At 34.9% G+C, this 23,441-nt stretch overlaps 1 protein-coding gene across 11 annotated transcripts in view; it reads right to left on the minus strand.

Annotated features, from left to right (window-relative positions):
- The window catches only part of SLC16A7 (solute carrier family 16 member 7), a 269,238-nt gene that overhangs the window by 117,970 nt on the left and 127,827 nt on the right, over positions 1-23,441 (minus strand). The window lies entirely within an intron of this gene.

A 23,441-nucleotide genomic window follows, 5' to 3' on the forward strand; every position in this document is an offset into this window, starting at 1 on the left:
TAGGGACCAGAAAGGGATGCATACCAAGGGAGGGGGATAAGGGGATCAATTAAAAGTAAACCACTGGTTTAAAAGGATATAGCAAAAGAACTAGGAGAGGATATCAAAATCCTAGGGAATTTACAAGTGACAACCATAACTCTGAACGTGAATGGGATGAACTCACCCATAAAACATAGACGAATAGGAGAGTGGATTAAAATCCAAAACCCTACCATATGTTGTCTACAAGAAACACACATGAGGCAGGTAGATACTGACAAGGTCAGAATTAAAGTTGGGATAGGAATGAATGTTTGGGGATGTCAGCCTGGAAATCTAGAAATCCCCACTTTATTTAGTTGTGAGGTAGGAACCCCAGATTTTGACCTTGTCACAGGAGAGTTTTCCCCCTAAGTGAAGTCTTACTTCACTGGTCTCAGGCTAACAATAGACAATCCACTTCAGGTGGCAGCTAAGCCCAAGCCAAAGTGGAGTGGCTCTTTGGCCCTACAGGCAGCCAAAAGTCTTGCAAGCTGAAGGTCCTGAGTTTGATCCTAGGAAGGAGGGTGTGATATACTCAGAAAGGCTTGTGGAGAACTCTCCTGTGACAAGGTCAAAACCTGTGGTTTCTACCTCCCAACTAAATAAACTGGGGATCTCTAGATTTCCACATTGATAGGGGAGTTCTGAACTGATTCAATTATTAAGGAGAGCAATTTAGACCTTTACTAGGTTTGTATCCTAAAGAGATTTTTCAAAATGAGGGGAAGGACCTATATGTACAAAAATATTTAAAGCAACTCTTTTCAGAAGGGCAAAGATTTGAAAAACAAGGGGATACCATCAATTGGGGAATAACTGAAAATGATTGTAATGGAATGTTATTGTGCTAAAAGAAATGTCAAGCAGGAGCTCAGAAAAACCTGGAAAGACTTGCATGAACTTAAGCAGTGAGGTAAACAGAAGCAGGAGAACATTGAACAATGAGAAGAATACTTTACAATGAATAACTGAATAAAAGCCATTCTCAGCAATGTAATGGCCCAAAACTATACCATAGAACTCATGACAAAAAAAAAAAGTCATCTACTTCCAGAGAAAAAGAACTGAGACTGAATCCAGACCAAAACAAATATTTTTCATTTTCTTAATTTTTTTTCTATTTGAGTTTCCTTCCACAAAAAGATTAATAAGGGAAAATGTTTTGTATGATTGTACATGTAAAATTAATAAGATTGCTTACCATCTCACGGTGGGAAGGGGACTGAGGGGAGGTAAGGAGAGAGATAATTCAGTACTCAATTGTATGAAAAATATTGGAAAATTTTTACATATAATTGTGGAAAACATATAAGTAAATTAAAAATAAAAAGAGTAGGGAGTAGATTTCAAGGGAAGAGGTTTATACTACAAATGGAGTCAAACAATAAAACAATTGGTTGACCCTCTAATTTCAGCCCAGCTTACCATAAAAATAAACAAACAAAAAGCTTGAATTGCTTTTTATCTCATTAGTTCCTTTGTGAATATCCACATGAGGTCAATTCATACTGCCTCAGGCCTATGACCTAAGGAGAAGGCATTTCTAACATTCCAGATCAGCTGGAAAAATATATAGGAATATTCTACAAGAAATGTATCCTTTGCTACAACTACTCTGCTTCCTTTGTCCATCCAGCAGTGGCAAGAAGAAACATCTTGGAAAAAGAAACAAAAACATTTATGACTTGTGTGATTCCTCTGAGCAGTAAAACACTATCTCTCTTTTTTTCCTTCATGCCTTCCTCCTTCCCTCACCTTGAATCAATGAATGGATTTACTTTCCTCTTTTCTCCTATGATTAACTGTTTCTTGACAGAACTGTTGGTCAAATGTGCCTAGAAGGGCACCAATTAAAGGACCTGATGCTATGGAAAAAAATATTTTTGGTAGGACTAGTATTTTTTAAGCATAGAACATTTTGACCAACTAATTAAACAGAAGTTTAAATAGGGTTTCTCACAAGAGTTATAGCCAATTAAGGGAGGGACAGGACTAAGTGAAAATGAAAAAGAAGAAAGGAGAGGACCTTGACATGTTGTCTAATCCATTGCCTCATTCTACTGAGAATTCTTAAACTGGAGTCTATGAACTTAAAAAAAAATCTTACCTTCTCTCTTACAATCAATAATATATATTATTATTAATATATAATACTAATATTATATATTAATATAAGTGACTTGCCTAGGATCACCCTACTAGGTAGTATCAGAGGCCAAATTTAAACTCTAGACCTCCCATATTTGGGTCTGACTATGGACAGAGCTACCTAGCTGCCCCTGGGCTATGAACATTTAAAAAATATTTTGAAGTCTTTCAATATGATTGGTTTCCTCCTAATCCTAAGTATTTTATTTTGAGATTTAAAATATATTTTTTTCTGAAAAGGGGTCCATAGGCTTCATTAGGCTGTCAAAGGAGCCTATAACCCAAAGCTCTAGAGACTTCTGATGTCCAAAGGGATGAAATTATAATTTTAATCTCTCTCTCTCTCTCTCCCTCACTCCCTTTCTCTTTCTCTGTCACACACACATAAACACACATGAAAAACAAAAGAAAAGCAGGAAGAACACTTTAAAAGATCATAATTTATTCAAATAAAGAGTTTATTCAACCAACTATAATAACTAAACTAAAATAAAATTCCTAGGACTCCACTATCTTTATTTCAGTCATTTGCTATATTGTTTTCTAAAGATCTGTTCCAAGTAAATTAATAAAACAGTCATTTAATAATACAAACAAATAGAAACTTTAATGCCTGATTTTTATAAATAGTATCACTAGTGTCAGATCAAAATGTATGTCTCTGAAAACTTGTTTTAGCAAAATATGAAAGGATTATATCCATAAAATAAGCTTTCAGGACTGAAAAAGCAACAAATTAGCAACATTAAACTAAGTAGAAGAGAAAAATTTTTCCAATTAAAGGAAATATAAAGAAACAAGAAAAAAGATTTTAGAACTAATGAATAAAATTAAAAGCTATTTCTTTTTTAAAAACTTACAAAATTAATAAACAATTAACTAGCCTGATCAAGAAAAAAGAGGGAAATATATTGTTAAACTAAAAATTTAGTGAGATTCTTATTTAAAATAGAGAAAACTTTCCTATTTTTGTCAAGGGCACTAGTCCTCTCAGTCAATCAGTTTCACAACCCATGTGACACCCTGCACTCTTTTCATTCCCTGAGAGAGAGAGAGAGAGAGAGAGAGAGAGAGAGAGAGAGAGAGAGAGAGAGATGATAGTCATTGAAACTTAGAAGACCTTGAAGAGCTATAGCACAAAAAATGATGGCAGAGAGAAATTTAGGAACTATGAGTCAGGTAAGTAGAAACATCTAGCACAGATGAGCCCAGAAGAGATAACACATTCTGTCATGAACATAGGAGAGAGAACAAAGATATGACAACTATTAGAGAACAGCATAAAGAAATCATCAGAGGTCACCAAAAGCCCAGCAGCATCACAGATTTGGGTACATATATGGTTAATGTATGTGCCCTCCATATGTATTCCAAGGTAATATTATTGGCCAAAGTTGAAACTTACAGGTTTGTCCTGAATTTATGCTCCCTATTCATGTTATTCATGTTATTTTTGTATTTATGTTATTTTCGAAAATTTTCCCCACCCAATTTGTGGCATGGTAAGCCATGGGAAAATGTATAAAAGTGTATATCATGGTGGGGAGGTAACTTTTTCTATTTATTATAGTATTAGATGTTTGGCTTTTCTTTGTGTCCTCTATTTGGATGGCAAAATTAAACAGGTAGGGGTTTCTAAGTTATGATTTTGAGCCTGTCCTAATCCATATTCTTGTATCTGGAGGAGCTTTTTGGAGTGGCACATGTGAGAAGGGTTAATAAGAGGGTGTCCTGCAGTTTTTTATGTAGTTAGAAAAAGGCAGAGCCATGAATAGAATTCAAGTCTTCCAATTCATAACTCAATGTTCCTTCTGTCCTTCCATATTTTGTCTGACATCTGTTCTTTGTGTTTATAATTACCCGACTTCTTTTTGTCTGAGAGCTGATTGGTGCCTAGCTGTTGTCTATTCTTCATGCATGTCTTAAACAGTGAAGTTATTTTTTAAGTGAGCACTACTTCCACTGGCTGTATGCTACAACTTCATCATTAGAGATATGAACATGCCATTTTTGTCTACTGGATTGAGAGATGATTAAATAATAGTAGCTAAAATGTATACAGTACTTTAATGAGAACAAATGAGATAATATTTGTAAAGCACTTACCACTGTATTGGAACATAGCAGGCACTTAATAAATGATGAAAGATAATAGCTCAAATTTACACAGTACTTTAATGAGATCAAATGAGATAATATTCATAAAGGATTAGTGTAGTTCTGGAACACAGTAGGGACTTAACAAATGATGAAATAATATTACATTACATTTATATAGTATTTGAATGAGATCAAATAAGATAATATTTGTAAAGAGGTTAGTACAGACTGATACATGACAGATGTTTAATAAATGCCTGTTCCCCTTTATGTTTTAAAAGGGCTTTCTTCAAGGTGTCCATTATGATAGAATTCAAGAGGTTCTGCATTCTGAAGGCTATGACACCAGATTATAAGCTATGGGATGCTACCAAGTTAGAGACCCTATGAATACAGGTCTGACAATGAACTCTATGTTGCTTTTTAAATCCTTACCTTCTCCCTTAGAATCAATACCCTGGCTCCAAGGCAGAAGAGCATTAAGGACTAGACAATGAGGGCTAAGTGACTTGCCACACAGCTAGGGTATGTCTGAGGTCAAATTAAAACCTAGGATCTCTCATCTCTAGACATGGCTCTCAACCAACTGGGCTACTCAGCTGCCCCCTGAACTGTTTGTTTTTAATTTGAAGATCAACTAAAGATTTTAATTTCAGAAAAAAATCCATTACCGGATTTTCTACTTTAATTTTCTAACCACAACAATTCTTATATACTATTCACCTAGGTAGAGAAGGTTTGCAATCTAGTTTGAAAAAAAAAAAAACAAACCTAAAAATTCTTGTTATTAACATCAAAAGTGTAAGGTCATAATTACCATGTGAGTTAAGTATCAAAAATTTAATTATATAACTTTTACAGGTTAGAAAAATCAATACTCAGAATTTCAGTGATTTCCCCGATGTCATATTACTACTGTTTCAGAGGTGATATTTGAAGATATAGTCTGGATTCCAAGTCCAGTACAAGGTACTGCCACTTTTACATATAGATATATTGTTTACTAAATGTGTTAGAAAAAAATTTGCTTAAGGAATACTAATAAAAATCAGATTGAGGAAAAAAATGTTTTCAGATAAAAAAAAAAGGAGAGAGAATGTTTTCAGGAAATGACATCATTTCCCTTCAGATAAATGTAATGAGAACAGCTCTTTGAAGGCAGAGAACTGACTGATATTAAGGTGGCTGTATTGTATTGTGAGGCTTTAACTCATTTGTTAATCACTCTTATCACTTATCTGAATTTTGATGGATAGAACAGATAAATAGGGGAGGATTATATAGAAATTATTGGGGTCATACTGGAGTACAACATCATAAGTTAGAGATAACTCATTGCAGACAAGAATGTCCTGACTTGAGAAGCATTGAAGTTTTAGAAGGGGGAGGGGAAAAACACTAAAAATAAAAGAAGCAAAAACAGAGACCAGGAAAAGTTGGGAATAAGTGGCTCATGAAATAAAAAGAGGGGCTTCTATTAGAACACAGAATACAAAGCTGAAAGCATGTGATCAAAATGGAACATGTAGGTTTTGTTGGAAGCTCTGATGAATGAAATAAGTATTGCTTTGTTGACAGTTCTCAGTGTCACTGTGACTTATTTTGTTTGTATAAATGAATAAAGGAAACATACTGATAGAGGCTCAAGAACTACAATGTTATCCAGTAGGAGTGTATCACCCCAAGATTTAAATTACTCCTATAATCCTGGGAGAAGGAGTTTGAGTGATAGTCTTGGCTACCCTTCTTATGACACCATCCTAACATGCTGAAGAGGTAGGGTGAGTAAATAAACCTTAATTTAGCGACATTAGGAAAAGTTTAAGGTAGGTATTATATTGAACTATATCAGGCAATATTCATTTCAAAATACTATAGTGCCTGAAAGATGATTACAATATTTGTCCTTAAAGTTTTGACTTAGATTCTCTCTCCTTTATTAGGTCCTTTTTCATATTCAATTCTCCCTCTTCTTACACTATTGTGAAATTTAGACTACAACATGTCAGTAGCATTAACAGAATTGGACTCTGGCCACTACTAAACACTAACGATTTAAAGAAGTTTACCAACACTTCTAACTGACTGTTAGTTGGAGTGAAAACTAACTTCTATATCAAAAACACTTGATAAGACTGGAAGAATTTGTTAAAGTTTTACTAATGCCCAAATCTTCCTCAAATACCAGTATCTATGGTGCTGTTAGAACAGGGCAGGTATGTCACTAGCAAGAAAAATGTCATTGAAACATTCTCATCGTTTTGCCTGTATACAAATGTCATGACTGGTCTTGACTCACGCCTGTCCTTTGGGATCTTAGATCTGAAACTTGGATGAAATTAGTCCATTGTTGTCTTTTTAATAGTTAACAAAAGAAAAGGAGGAGAGCTGTTATTAAATGGCAGCAGGAAGTGGTCAGGATCTACAGCAATTTTTTGTACTGGGAAACTGGTGCTCAAACAGCTGGTAGTGGACTGTACAACATCATGGGCACCTACAGTAATGGCAGACACCCAGGTCCAAATGGTATCAAGTAACAGAGTAAACATTATGACAATGGCAGCAGGGAGTTTCATGGATGACAAAAAAGTAGACACTGGCATGGACAATGGCAAAGGTAGGACGGTTGTAGTTCTTTGCTAATTGTAATCCAGAACTAATGAAGCCCTTTCTAAATTGCTACCAGAACAATACCCAGTGGTATTGGAGAATTAGAGGAGGCTTGGAGGGACAAGGGATAGTATTGTTGAGAGATAATGATGACAAAGAGGAAGAGAACTTGTCTACTGTGCTCCTATGGAAATAGTGGGGCTGTGTTTCTGAAGAGGTCTCCAAAGGACTGGAGAACTCTATATGGTTGGCAGTACACAGTCATTAACACTTAAGCATAATACTAGAGCAAGCTGGTTTCTTGAGAGTAATAATGCCGATGTTACCTTAGTATAGATGACCCTGGTCCATGATCAGGATGGGTGATTATACAGGAAAAACCAATGGAGCTTTGATGGTCCTGGCATTTCTATAGATAATCACCACCTCTTTATATTGGGAATGACTGCAAAGATTTGACATTGCCTCCCACACAGACTATTACTTAGAACCAAACAATCTTTCTGAAGTGGGGAATGAAAGGTTAGAATTTCTGGCCTTTGTTCTTCCAATATTCAATTGATCCTTCTGGGATCATCATCTGGGTTGTGGTTCTTCTCTTTTTCTGTCTCTGTCTCTCTTTTAACTTTCCTCCTTAAATTCCTCCTACACTAGGATTCTCAAATTCCTTAGGTCAGAGTTGTCTAGTAAAATAGCCCACAAACTCTTTAAGTGATGAGGAGACCTAAAAACTTTATGACTGAAACCAAGGGATAGAATGTGATAGGAACATTTCCTAGAACCATGCTAAGAAAGCCGGGCTAGCTTCTCCTAAAGCCCTGTTGCATGCGGGTTCAGCTAGTTCCTCTCTTTAATATATATTGAAACTCTCCTTGAGATTCGATTGGATCAGTGAAGCAGCTTTAAGTTGTTGATCTGGCTGGAATTCCAACTTTTCTGAGTTTTCTCAACTGATTCTTAACTTTGAATCTTGCAGTCTCCATTGGGTCTTCTACATTTACACCATCCAAATAATTCTTTGCATAGCTGAAAAGTCAAAAATTACTCCTTGCTGAGACGATGGTATGTACTACATGCCCTGAGATGGTATCTGTAGCTTGAACTGACATAGCTGCAGCAACCTTCAGAGACATAGATTTCTCACAGGCTTAGATCAACAGCAGGACCAATATCAGGAAGCTATACTCACTTGAACCAAAGTAGTGTTCTTTTTATTGAATATTTTTCTTCTATGTGGCTAAATAATCATACTTGTTAACTGCTAAGCAATCCAGAAGCATCTTGTTTCATTCCATTATCAGATCTAAACTTCCTATCCAGAGACTGGTCTGAATTAAGCCTGGTCCATGACACCTGATGGTCTGATGTAGCTTTCATTATCATTTTGAATTTCCAATTTGCTCTAGAAGGCAGAATAAGGAAACCAACAAAGAACTGTACATGGGTCATGAGGATGAAAGACAGGCTAAGATATGTTTGTCCCCTGTCCCTGTTATTATTAAATTTGGGTCAGTTGGGACGTTGGAAAGGCAGGGTCAAAGAATTAAGTGGAATGAAGAGTTTATGTTATATGTGATTAATGTTTTTGGTTTTATCCTTTTTTTCTACAAATCTATTGTAACTTTTAAAATGATGACTTTCAGTAAAAGCAGATAAATGAGGCAGTTCAAAAGGAATGCAAAGGAAGTGGAATGGTCTAGAAGGTAGAGGGCCAGCCAGAGATTGAATAAATGATTCTTCTGAATTAAAAAGCAGGGCAAAAGAGTGGGGGAGAATATTGGTTGACTGAAAGTTGCAACCCTCAGGGTCCAAACTTCTACTGTTAGAATACTTGTTATATTGAGAAGCCAGATGCTGCTATCTGTCAGCATCTATGCTCTTACACAGAGGCACGCCCTGGAGAACAGGAGAAGTCTTAGAAGGTCTTGTAGCTCAGCATAGGCACAGTGTTGTCATGGCTCCTTTGTTAAATGCTTAGCCTAAGGCTTCATCTGACTCTTACCTTCCACACATCACAGTAAGCTTTGTTGTAGGAGAGTCAATTCAGGAATAACAGCTCAGAAGCCAAGACTAATTCTGTTTTTACAGTCTGGCAACAAGAAACCTCAGAAGGGGACAGAGGTCTGAGCTCTCCGAAGATATAATTATTGGTAAAAAGTATTGCCTTTTCCTCCACAGATCAATTTTGTTCTGCTTCTATATTTTCGTCTGGTAGCTCTATATTTTTAAGACACTCTGTAAGTATCACTGAACATTAATTTTAATCTTACATTTTTTGTTGTGGTTATACAAAGTTGTATACGGGGTCCCTGATATTCTTTGTGAAATAGAGGCAATTCCTGCCCTTCTGAAGTCTTGAAATAACCTGTTCCACAGGTGAGAATTGAGCTGCTAGAATCTCATTCTATATAGAATAATCCTAGATAAAGAAATTCAATTTGAATCAGTGGAGGTTTCAAGAATAGCAGAATTTTAACTTCAGATTTTCCAGATGTCTTTTAGATATGACATACATTTTTCAAAATGCCCAGCAAGGGGTCTGAAGTTCAATCTGAATGAATTATTCTTTTCTTTTTCCTCAATGATCTATCATTTAGTTTCTTTATTCTGTTTTCACCTTTCCCCAAAAAGAAAAGAATGTCAATGTCAAACTCATGTGTAATATTTAAGTTCCAGTGACAACTAGCCATATTATATAATAGGAATTAAACTGAGATGGATATTCTCTTTTCCAACACATAAATGAATTCAAATTGTAGTTCAATCCTGGAAGGCTATTTCAGCTTTCAACTTACAACCTTTTAAAGCCAAATGATTTACTGAAATAATAATTGCAAAATTTAAACAATGTTATCTAAGATAAGAAACCTATTAAATAGGCATAGGCTACTAAACAGACACAGACTCTCAATAATGTAAAATTTAGTTTTAGTAATAAACACTATTTCTATCATAAGAAAAAGGGCAAGTGAGCAGTAAACTAGGAATCAATAAACCTAAGCCCTTATGACACCTATACCACAAATATAGCTGTATAAACTTAATTATTCTATGCTTTAGCTTCTTTATCTGGAAAATAATGAATTTTGATTAATTTATCTTTAAAGTTCTTTCCTCTATTTTTCTGATTTTGAAAATGTTAACTGATTAAAAAAAGATAAATAAGGATATCAAGGAAAAAAGGGGAAGTTTTAATTGATGATGGTATTTGGTAATTGAAAATAATTACATTGATTGACCCTGCATTTTAACTGGAGAACTGTGGGGAAATTATAAAAAATGTATACAATGTGCAATCACAGATATGGAGATCACCTGTAGTTTAGCCATCTAATTTTTATGGTTATATTTTGAGGACTTGGATGAAGGCAGAATGTTAATATAAAAGTCATTCTATCTTTTGACTTGATGTTAGTTGTGAAGTACATTTTTAGTTGTTTTGAACATGTAATATAGTCATACTTTTAAAATTATTTTAGTGGCCGATTTTAATGTTAAAATTAAAGTGTAAAAATACAATGTCTGAGAAATGTGTTTTAATTTTGTGCTGCTGATCAAAACCTTGCCAATTAACCTCTAATTATAATTACTTTCTCCAAATGAATGAATTTAACTCTGCCTTAGACCTAGGAAGTACTATGCTTTCCTTTGTTTGACAAAGAACAAATCCTGGAGAGAAGATGGTAGTGTGGAAAGAATTAAAATGCATAAAAGGGACAGTGTTTTAATAGAGTGAGTAAGCTGAATCTAAGAAAATAAATCACATTTCCAAATGCCTTGACAATATTTATGATTATTACTACTAACAACAACAACAGCAATAATTACAACAAATCACATTTCATTGTTTGCTGATTTGAAGTCTTTTTGCCTAGATCAGAGCTAAATCATTTGTTCTAATTCTTTCTTTCTTTCATTTTAGGATCATCCCTTTTTAGTTGAAATTTACATTGTTTCATTCATTCACTTACTCATTCATGCAATAAACATTCCTTAAGTGCAAAGAAATTGCCTAGTGCTGAAATGGTGCAATAGATGACTTGAAATTTAGAAAAGAAACCAAGTTTCCTACTCTTATGAATCTTATAGTCTTTAGTAGTCTGTTCATCTTCATAGTCACTTCAGATCAGAAATTTTTGGAAAGAAAGCACAGAATTCTCAGTCAACAAATATTTTTTTTTCAATACCAGGGAGATCACTTTCATTTTTTATTTTATTGTCCTCTTTTCTTTTCTTTTCTTTTTTTCTTTTATATTTTTCTTTATATTTAATTGAACAGTTCATAATAACAAAGAGGAATTCAAATCTCCAGGACAAACTGGTATTAGCTATGTTCTTAAAGGCAGATTATTTGACTTCTCTGTGTCCATAAAATCAAGGTCTCTTCATATTCAAAAATGTTGTAATTATATGATTCTACAATATTTTTGTATTGTGACTAGTTCATAGTATGACACCTAGGGGGAAAAATGTTCCAGAGGAAAATTCCAGAGTCATTCAACAATAAACAATAAACAGACAGCCATTGTTTGAACAACTTTATGCTGAGACTCAAAAGTATGAGTTAAATGGGATGGGGGGGGGGGGAATCACTTGAAGTAGTAACAGAGAAATTTCATTCTTTCAGCACAGAGGCCTGTGTACTTAACATTCCACTTTTAGTGGTTTCTAAAGGCCAAGTCCTAGCTTCTCAGGGGTAGCTGAAATTTTCTTTCATTCCAAATCACATTTAGATATTATAAGTCAAATTATGAAATCCTAAGTGGTATTTAGTCAGTTTTTGAGCACTTCCCTCATATATCAGACAATAAAGACATTAAGGTAGATTTTCATAATTTTCAATTCAAAGAAAGTTCACATAAGTTCACAAGAATTTATGTCTGTTTTAAAATTATCTAGCTTGCACAATAAATGACATTAACATTATCAAAAGCAGAATGAAAATGCTGGCCATTATTTCTTATATTTTATGTGTCATTTTCTTTCTTCAATGTATTGATACTAACATAGGTATAGTTGCTTCTATATTAAAAAAAAAATTGCAAAGTTCCAGAACAGTAGTTTTTTAACAATGTATGCTTCTACTGTTTACATAATTTACTATTTATAATAATTTCTAAGGTATTTCTATATTGATACTTTTAACTCTAGATATTTAGATCTCTTAAGAAAATTATTTGACCTTTCTAGGTCTCAGTTTCTCTGTTTTTAAAATTAAAGAATTGTTCTAGATAGTTTCAAGAATGTCCTCCAGTTATACAATTTTGTGATTTTATGATTCTATGATTTGGATATCTAGATCTATGTATCTGTTTGTCTATTTTATCTACCCATTTTCCTGCTTCCTTATCTGTCTACACACTTAACTGTTTCTATCATCTATCTACTTATCCCTATCATATCTATTATGTATCTGTCTAGATATGTATGTATTCACATGTCTGTTATCTAACTACTTATTTATCTGTTTCTCTCTATATGTGTATCTTATCTCTTTTTCAGTTTCTTTGTGTGTTTTCTGACTCTCATCAGTTTTGTTTAAAATGTACTTTAGATACAATTTAGTCTCATAATAACTATAAAAGGTAAGGAAAACAAGTTTTAAAAAAAAATCTCCATTTCACAGATACAGAACCCAGACTCCTAGAAGAAAGCACCAGAACAAGAATCAGAAGACTTTGTTCAACTCTTGGCATTGACACTCACTAGCTATATGACCAAAACTTGGGTTTTGCTTTTCTTAAACTTGGGTTTTGCTTTTCTTAAACGAGGTGGTTGCAGTAGGTAACTATTAAAGTCATACTCATACACAGTAGCTAAGTGTCAGCGACAACATTTTGGTCTATATTTTTTGTGAACTTTCTATATAACACAAGATATTATACTCTTCATACTCAACACCGAAGAACTTTCAAGCTGGATAAATATTACTGTTCCTAAGGAATAAAGTTTAATTATTTGAAATAACCGAAAAGATACTATAATATAGAGTTAGTCACATAGTAACTCATGTGGAAGAGAGAAATTGAGAATGATTTTGGAGCAGCTGAGTTTGGAGCAGCTGTCAGTCAAACGAGAGGATTCCATTTAGAATGTTACTGGGAAAACAGTTGAAGGCAAAGCCAACTGCAGACTTCTGCTGGTTGCCTTGTATCAGGGAAGGAAGGAGCTGATTTCTCTCTTGGACTTTGGAGAATCAAGATGGAGGTGGTCTGGTGACTTTGAAGGCAGAAGAAAGAAGGACAATAGTCCAGACATCTCTCTGTTTTGTGCTCTGTTCTTGATAGTGACTGAAATCCAGACCTATCAAACATTCCTCTCAACATCCTCCAACCTAAGTAGTACTAGTACAGTAGTACTAGGGAAATCCTCACCCCTCTTACCTCCATTCTCTATCTTTTCCTGTTTTCCCCAAATAAACCCCTTACTTAAGATAAAGAAGAGAAAGAATATTTCATTTGAAATAGCTCTCCCTGAATGGTTGATGAAGCAAAATGACCAACATGATAGTAGATTCAATGGAATACATGAGCAATACCAATATGTTCATACTCCAGTTGCCATTCCAAAAAGAAACCATTCTCTGGCAAATTTTGACACAGATCTATATCATTTCCATGGCTGCAATACAGACACTGACCTATCTTAAGAACATCTACAGATTTGTGATTCCCAAACATATAGCAAAGATAATAGTAGTGGGTACAAACCTAGAGACAGTAGTAAAGAATATGTTTGAAGAATTCCTCAAGGCAAAAGGGCTAGACCAGATTAAAGATAAAGGAAATGGTCAGGCAGATAGTGCACCCAAAGAGAAAGACAGAAAGGCCGAGAAAGCAAAGTCTAATACACAGGGAAATGACAGTGACAAGGACACTTAGTCAAATAGTGAACCTGAGAAAATTTTTCCACTTAAAGATGTTACCAAGATATCGAGTACAGCTGATGTGTGACATTCAAAGGTTCATAGAGAATTTACTACCCAAGAGTTAGATTCCCTGAATAAAAGGGTCCCAAAATTTATCAACCAGGCCTATAAGACTCAGAAGCACACTTTCTGAATTTTTGAACCAAATTTCCAAGATGTGGAATTTCTTTTGGCAGAACTTTTTAGCCCCCATGAGCATCGCCAATTCATTGAAAAGACTAGGTCAGAAAACAACCTGACAAGTTGGCCAACAGAGGAGCATATTATCTATTTCACTCAGAAGTCATCTAGTTCAACCACCTCATTTTATAGGGGAAGAAACTGAATTCCAGGGATGTTAATTGTCTAAGCTCACCCAGGTAGAAAGTGGAAAGTCAGGATTTGAACTTGGACTTTCTTCCTCCAAATACAACACTCCACTATAATCAGTCATTAAAAATGTTGTTCCTCTTTTGTTTTTAAAGAGGACCAATGACATCACAGGGTAATGTCTTGTGCACAAATTGAATTTAAATGAGACAAAATTGCACAAAATCATCAGCCCGGATCTCTCTTCCAGAATCATTGAAGTCCACTGGCAAGGCAAAAATCATGATGATTGGTGATAGCCTAGGATGCACTGGAAAACCTCAGCATCTTCAATGTCTTGATCAACTCTACAGTTTCTGCTTCCACCACCTTCATGGTCACTGGAACGAATTGTTCTCATCTGCCCATTCTGCCGGGGAAGTCTTCACATACTTGTGACAGAGATCCCCTATTACCCTCAAGCTGGCTTAAGCCAGTGAACTGAAACAGTTTTACCAGGGCATGAGTGCTGTGTAAGCTAGAGCTTTCTGGAGTGACAGGTAAAAACTGAGTGAAATGTATAGATGGATGAGCAGCCCTGAGTAGACACAGAAAGTCCTCACATCAGAGATGCTAGTCCTCCATGGACATCCCAACACTGTCTCCCCTCCTGCCCCATTTAAATGTTAGCTTACTAAAATGGGATAGGTACAATTAGAAAGAATAAACTTTAGCAAAGAATGAGCAAGATCTCTCTAGATTGCTAGTAACAGGTGGGCAACAGCTTAAAGACTATTTGATTTGGGGGGGGCAGAAATAGTATGATCAATTTAGGAATAAGATTAGGCATTGCATAAGTGAACTACAATTTACATTGGGGAGATTACATCTCCCAATTACTATCTCAAGGGGGAATTATTAGGGGTATAATAAGATTTGGGGTTTGGTAAGTAAGTGACAGGAGTTTGAATCCTGTCAGACTGGCAGACTGCCTTGAGATAGAACTCTGAGCTAAGATCTGGTTTAGGATTCCAACTCCTGTCATGTACTTAACCCCAAATCTTATTTTATCCCTTGTAATAGTAATTGGGAGATGTAATCTCCCCAATATAAATTGTAGTACATTTATGTAATGCCTAATCTTATTCCGAGACTTATCCTATTTCAAGAGTCATCAATGAGGATCCCTAGTCAGACAATCACACCATGAAATTTCAGGGGCCTCATAATTAAAATCTCTTTAGAATTCAATTTAATTATCAATGGTTGAGATCCTCCTTTTTACATGGTACTATATTGGGCCTAAAGCTTATAGTAAAATGATCACAACCCCTACCCTCAAAGAGATTAAAAGTTGGTAGTAGAAAGCTAGATATGCCCATATGACTATATCAAAGTTAAAATATGATCAGGTGTAGAAGAAGAATCATATAGTAGAGAGAGGGCTGACCCAGGAGTTTAGAAAACCTGAGTTAATTGTTGCTTTTCACAAGTGGTATGTGACCATTAGCAAATCACTGAACCACAGAGAGTGCCCCAGGTGACTTTCTTGTCACTGTGCCTGACATCACTAAATATTTATTTTTCATCCAGAATGGTGATTTCATCATAGTCATTTAAGAAGACTTTGTAAGCTACCAAACTGGTAGAATGAGTTCTCATGCTGAGTTCTCTACGTTGATGATAGAATCAGATCTGCCCTGCTACCTTTCCCATCCCCTGATCCCCCAAAAAACTCCATAGAAAAATGAATGGCAAGGGAGATTTCAGATGGAAGAGAATACTTATAAAACTGGGATGGGAGGACATAGAAGGGAGAAGCAGGAAAAAGTCCATTGCCTTTGAACTTGGTCCTGATGAAAGTGAAGAATTTGCAATAGCCTACTCTCAAGAAAAATCATTTTGAACAACTTTATGCTGAGACTCAAAAGTATGAGTTAAATGGGATTGGGGTGGGGGGGAATCACTTGAAGTAGTAACAGAGAAATTTCATTCTTTCAGCACAGAGGCCTGTGTACTTAACATTCCACTTTTAGTGGTTTCTAAAGGCCAAGTCCTAGCTTCTCAGGGGTAGCTGAAATTTTCTTTCATTCCAAATCACATTTAGATATTATAAGTCAAATTATGAAATCCTAAGTGGTATTTAGTCAGTTTTTGAGCACTTCCCTCATATATCAGACAATAAAGACATTAAGGTAGATTTTCATAATTTTCAATTCAAAGAAAGTTCACATAAGTTCACAAGAATTTATGTCTGTTTTAAAATTATCTAGCTTGCACAATAAATGACATTAACATTATCAAAAGCAGAATGAAAATGCTGGCCATTATTTCTTATATTTTATGTGTCATTTTCTTTCTTCAATGTATTGATACTAACATATGTAAACCTTAAAATTTCTTAGACTTATGAATGTTGGAAATTTCCCCATTGGGAAATTTCATACTGGAAAAAATTTCCTACTGATAGTAAGAACTCTATTGGAATGTGAAACCCCTGGGCATGGGAGGATCCTTCTCCCTACTTAAGACTACTTTAGGACAGAAACCTTTTGCTAAACAATGGAAAGGGTTTTGACCTATGCTTAAGCATAGAACAGGAAGTTCTTTGAGTCATCATTGATTTTAGAATTGATACAATAGAGATACTTGGAATGACAGAACTAGGTCTTGGAAAATATAATCTCCACCCTACTTAGAGTAAAAGGATTTAGGAAGGGCTGCAGCAAAGATCAAGATTTAATTATTTGAGAATATGACCTTCAACAGACATGTGCAAAGGGGGGCAGACCTCTGGGCGGTCCTGGGTTAAGCTGGAGCCACCATTGGCACAGGGGAGACATGGACAGTGATTGGTAGATGTGAGAACTGAGGGGAGGGGACTTAGATTGTTGACTTAAAGATAGCGGGGTCTGAGGAGTTTTTTGCTCTCTGAGAGGTTTTGCTCTGAGGAGGTTTTGCTCTGAGGAGGTTTTGCTCTGAGAGGTCTTGCTCTGAAGGAGGCTGGAGGTGGAGGCCCCTGAGACTGTTTCTACATTTTGGTCACATGAGTGATAGGGACTGATCTCTTTTCTTTGCCTCAGCTGTCTAAGGGCTTGGGCCTTTGGCCCAACCTAAACAGAGGGGGTATTTAAGCCCTATTCTCTTCTCTCCCCTTTCTCTCTCTCTCTCTCTCTCTCTCTCTCTCTCTCTCTCTCTCTCTCTCTCTCTCTCTCTCTCTCTAATACCTTTCTTCCTCCTGTTTGTAATTAAAAACTCCATAAAAGGTTGACTGCTGACTTGAGTTTTCATTTAGGAATTACATAGCTGAATTCCTTGGCGACCTTAAATTAATATATACCAGTCTATTAAAGTGATTTCGATGTCACACATGGGTATAGTTGCTTTTATATTAAAAAAAAATAAATTGCAAAGTTCCAAAATAGACCCCATGGCTTGAAATATGATATTCAGAAAGGCAAGAGAATTGGGTCTACAACCAAGGATCATCTACCCATCAAAACTGATTATATATATCCTGGGGGAAAGCATGGGCATTTAACAAAATAAAAGATTTCCAAGTATTCCTAAAGGAAAGATCAGAACTAAATGGAAATTTTTATGTCCAAATTCAAGAGAAATAGGAAGAGGAATAATGAACTGGAGGAATTCCATGTGAACTGGAACGACTTCCAGGAATTGATGCAGAGCAAATGGAGCAGAACCAGGAGAACATTCTACACAAAGACTGAAACTCTATGGCTCAATGGAACATAATGGACTTCTCTACTAGCAGCAATGAAATGATACAGAACAATTCTGAGGGACTCATGAGAAAGAATACTACCCATATCCAGAGAAAGAACTGAGGGAGCAGAATCACAGAAGAAAAAATTTCCATGATCACATGGTTTGATGTTATATGACTGGGATGTGGACTCTATTGCAAATATTAATATTATGGAAATAGGTCTTGATCAATGATACATGTAAAACCCAGTTGAATTGCTTGTTGGCTACAGGAGGGGGGAGGGAAGAGGGGAGGAAAAGAATACAAACCATGTAACCATGGAAAAATATTCCAAATTAATTAAATAAATAAAATTTTAAAATAAAATAAAATAAAATACTTGAGAGCCCACCTGCCAAGACAAACCCAGGGATTATATGAACACAATTACAAAATGCTTTTCACACAAATGAAGACAGATCTAAACAATTGGAGAACTATTTCTTATGGATAGGTCAAGCCAATACAATAAAAATGACCATTCTACTTAATTTATTAATTAAGTGCCATACCAAGAGAAAATGAGACTCAGATAGCTAAATAATTTGCTTAAGTGATCTAGAGAGAGTTAAATATTAATATAGATATCAATAAAGAAATACCTCAGAATTATAAATATTAAAATGAAAACTATTCCTACTCATAAAGAGATTACATTAGAATGAGGAAGAAAATAAAAATGAATTTAAGAATATTCACATAAATAGAAAATGAGTCTAATTTATATGTGATTATATATGAAATATAAAATGAAGTTGAAAACATTGATTGGGATGAGGTAGTAAAAAACTTTAAAATTAAAGAATTCATATTCTATCCTAGAGAGACTATGGAGCCACAGGGGTTTTATTGAGTGTGATGTGGTTAGATCTATATTTAAGGGAAATCATTTAAGCAGCAGTACTGAGGAGGATGAACTATAGTGGGGAGAAACTTGAGTTATATTTAACTTTCAGTTAATTATCCTTGTCAACATCAAATTTATTTTAAATGATCAATTGATATTAGAGAATAATACTATCACAACTTATCCTATCCTTTCCTGCTTCAGAGCATTTTGTCATAATTCCCAACAACAACTTTTTGTGGTAGCAAAGAACTGGAAACTGAAAGATATCCATCAGTTGGGGAATGGCTGAACAAGTTGTGGTATATGCTTAGAATTGAATACTATTGTGTCATAATCAATGACAAATAAAATCATCACAAAATAACCCATAGAAAGACATATGAAGTGAAGCAAAGTTAAGAAAGCAGAACCAGGACAACACCTTACACACCAACAATACTAATATATGATGATCAACTTTGAATGACTTATTATCATCAACAAGGTAAAAATCCAGGACAATTCCAAAGGACTCATGACAAATTAAAAAAGGATATCCACCATCATAAAAGGAACAGAGAGAGTCTAAATGCAAATTGAAACATTGCTATTCTTTACTTTATTTCCTCCATGAAGTTTTCTCTAGTGTTAGCAATATATGTCTTCTATCACAATATGCAAGAAAAATGTACTACATTATCATTATAAATATATATATATACATATATATAACTTATATTATATTCTCTGCCTTTTTAAGGAGGTGTGAAGGGGTAGGAAGAAGAGAGAGAATATGGATTGCCAAATATCAGAAAATGAATACTAAGAAATTGCATTGTCATTGAAGCTGGAGAAAAACAATATCTATAATAAAAAAGTATGAAACATTAAAAAACAGAAGAAAAAAATGAAGAGGATAAAGATAAGCAGGGAATTGTTACTTCACTGGTAAGTATTATAGTCACTTTTAAAAGTATATAAAGAAGTTTATGGTTTCATAAATAATCTATCATTTTTATATTTTAAAATACTTATGTTTGATAAATTCACAATGAAAATGTTTAAATAGATTATCAAGTTTTTAAAAGCTCCGTTTTGTACTCATCTTTGATTCCCTATTGTGTCTAGTCTTGTACAGAGCAAGCATTCAATAAATATTTTTACGTGAATATATAAATCCACTGAGAGATTACTAGAGCTTTTATCCAAGAGTTTATAACAGCTCATTTCCTCCATCTTCACCATGCAACTTTAATTATAACAACAAAGCATTTAAAGTGGTGACCCCTACACAGAATTTGCTGTTCATGCAATTCTAAAACAGAGATTGGGGCTATAAATTAAATCACAATCTGAAGGCCATGATAAGGTCATAAGATTCACTTATTAAATTCAGCTTAAAATAATAAATCTAATTCAATTCAATAAATGGAGTGGAGTAACACATACTGCCTAACAGGAACCAGGCAATGAGCCATTTGACTCCTCAATAAAATTGTCCTGAATAAGGCAGGTAGAGTTCCCTAACCCTTGGAATAGCAAATATATTAGTATGTAGTAGACGAAGGAGAAGGAGGATGAGGACAAGGAGAAGTCCTCAGAAGAAAAAAGAGGAAGAGAAGGACAGATATGAAATACATCTGTGACCTCATTGGTATATTGAACTCCTAGATAAGAAATATCCTAACAATGAAAATTGGCTCTTTTTCTGTAACTTACAGCCTTAGTGAGTTGCCTAGCTGAAAGGTTAAATGACTTACTCAAACCAGTGTAAGTCACTCTTGTTTCAAGGATGTCTCTCCCTGTAGTGAATAGTAGAAACAGTAGCTACAGCAGCAGAAGGAAGAGTATAGATTTCATTCAGATTCGTATAAAACAAAATGATGGGTTCAAAGTAACGTATTACCCATCTCTACTGCCAAAAACTTAGAGAAAGTTAGCTTGTTATCAAGGCATTCATTTTTTCTTTTCCTTATTTTGTAGGTGTTCATGACAAAATTTGTTGAACCTAGTTTTACTTAAGTTTTACTTAATAAGAGTCATATATTATTAGAACTCTGGGCACCTTTGAATCTAATTCTAGAATAACCTTATAAGCTCTTTGAGGACATGGACTTTGTTTTTTCAGTTTCTATATTTCTAGTATCTAGGATAGTGATACAAATGATGGTTAAATAGTTGTGATTGAATTATCTTCCCTGGAGAAATTTTCTTCCGTTTTAGCTAGAACATGGAATTTCAAAGGTTCTTAGTTAATATCCTATAGTGCCCTGATTTTATAGATAAGAAAATGATGCTCAGAGAATTTAACCAGCTTCCCAATGGTTACACAACCAGGATATGGAAGAACCAGAATTCAAAATTAGATTTTATGACTGTAATATAAATACTTTTATTTTCATCACATTATACCTAAAGATATTGCTAACACTTCCAGTGATCCTGAAGATATCTGGCTCTTTGTAAATGTAGGAGTAGTCTTGAGAATATTGTCCGTTGAAGAGTCATTTTACTAAAACATTCATCTCTATCTTAAACCAAAGTAGGTGTGATAGTACACTAGGGAGAAATATTGATTACTATGTATGATCTTTCTAGCTTCTGTGTTTCCCTGAACAAGAATTATGCAAAAAAAAATGACTGTGACTTTGGGAAGTGATAGAAGAGAGAGAGAGATCCATGGCAATTCTGGGAAGGGCGCTTTAAACCTATTAAGGTTTGTTTGCAACTGACTATAGGTATGTATAGTCAATAAAGAACACCTCTCCTCAAAGGCAATGTCATGTAATGGGGGTAAGATTACTTGCATTAGCATTAGAAAATGTTTTTGCAATGTGGGATTAAAATTGGCTTCATCAGCCAATTAATTATTATCTGCTAAGTGCTTATTATGTGTCAGGGCTAAATATGCAAAGATAAAACATAACATCTCAGGTCTCTGAGCAGTTTACACAATGACTAGCTGCGTGACTATTGAATGGTAAGCCACATAACTCCCTGAGTCTCAAATTCCTCCTCTATAAATTTAAGACAAGACTATTTGCCTGCTTCCCGCCCCACTGGGTTGTTCTGAGGATCAGAAAGCAAACTGTATATAAAATGTTATTTAAATATAAGCTCTAGTCAGCAACAACTTACTTCCCTTAAGGGGATAGGATAGAAGAACGGTTTTCCCCTTTCCTGCCCAGGAGAACCTTTTCAAATCAGAAAGGACAATTCAAATATGACAAATATTCATTTAAAACCTGAATTGCACAGAGTAGTAGCGAAGCACTTGGAATTATAACAGTAAATGACAGGCAATAATGCACCCATGGAGCTGACAAGCAAATTGATTCATTCTCAAAGAGAAATGGTCCTAGATGTACTCATTTATTATGTAGTCAAATTTTGATTATTCATGAAATCTGGTAAGCTGTTGACTCCTTATTTCTACTTCCTTACCACCCACTGACTTCTCATTCCTTTACAATCTGGCTTCTCTTCTTTGACTCTACTGAAATAGCTCTCTCCAAGGTCACAAGTAACATCCACATATCACAAAAGTCCAATGACCTTTGGTTTTGTACTTCTCTCCCTTAGAATCTCCGCAGAATCACAAGATGTTTCCCTCTCTCTGATTCTGGCACTCTGCTCCTTTGAGTTCCATGACAATATACATGAATGGAACTCCACCTACTATGTGGCTCCTTATTTCTCATCTTTCTCTGGTTTTACAGCATAGGTGGTCTTTAATATTTCTGCATTCGTTCCTTTTTTAGCCTCTTCTACTCATATTTTTTTCTCTAGTATCATTTTATTGTATTTTCCCAATTACACAGAGATATTTTAACATTTGTTTTTTTGATATTTTGCAATTCAAATTCTCCTGTAATACATATTTCCATACTTGTCATGTTGTGTAAGGAGACATAGCACACATACAAGAAAAATCTCATGAAAGAAATAAAGTGAAAAATGTCATGCTTAGTATGTATGTATTGAGATTCCATCAAGTCTTTCTCTGTAAGTAGATAGCATTTTTCATCATATTCTCATATATTTATGTCCATCCCTGCTGATAGCTATCAAATTTCTATCTTAACTCCTCACCTCTTTTCAAATCTTTATTCCTGTTTCTCCAGCTGTTGCTAAATAGCTGCAGCTGAATATTCTCCCTGCTTCTCAAATTCAACATGGACAAAATTTTATCTCATCATAACCCCATGTACTTCACCAGGCCCTCTCATGTATCCTAAGACATCATTTCTTTCCTTCTTCTTGTGCTACTACAATATTGTTATCCTTCCACTCCCTAGTCTCTAGAGTAATCTTTCACTCTTCCTTCTCTCTGACCTTCATTCAAACAATTGTGAATTCCTTTTGATTATTCTTCTATAATAACTCTGAACTGTCTCCTCCTTCCTATTCCCCCTGTCAAATTGGACCTGGGTCCAATCTTCCACCCCTTCTCTGCTAGACTAATATATCTTCCTAACTAATATTCCTATCTGTTGCTTATCTTTGAGAGTAAGGATTGTTTCATTTATTTTTTTAACTTTTTTTTAATTGAGAATATTTTTCCATGATTACATGATTCATGATTTCCACCCTCATCCTTCTGCCCCTCCTGGAGTTGACAAGCAACTCCACTAGGTTACACATGTATCATTGTTCAAAAACTATTTCCATGTTATTTATATTTGCAGTAGAGTGATCTTTTAACATCAAACCCCTAATCATATCCCTAATAAGCTACATGATTG

This window comes from Monodelphis domestica, chromosome 5 (genome assembly GCF_027887165.1).
Source record: "Monodelphis domestica isolate mMonDom1 chromosome 5, mMonDom1.pri, whole genome shotgun sequence".
Classification (NCBI taxonomy): domain Eukaryota; kingdom Metazoa; phylum Chordata; class Mammalia; order Didelphimorphia; family Didelphidae; genus Monodelphis; species Monodelphis domestica.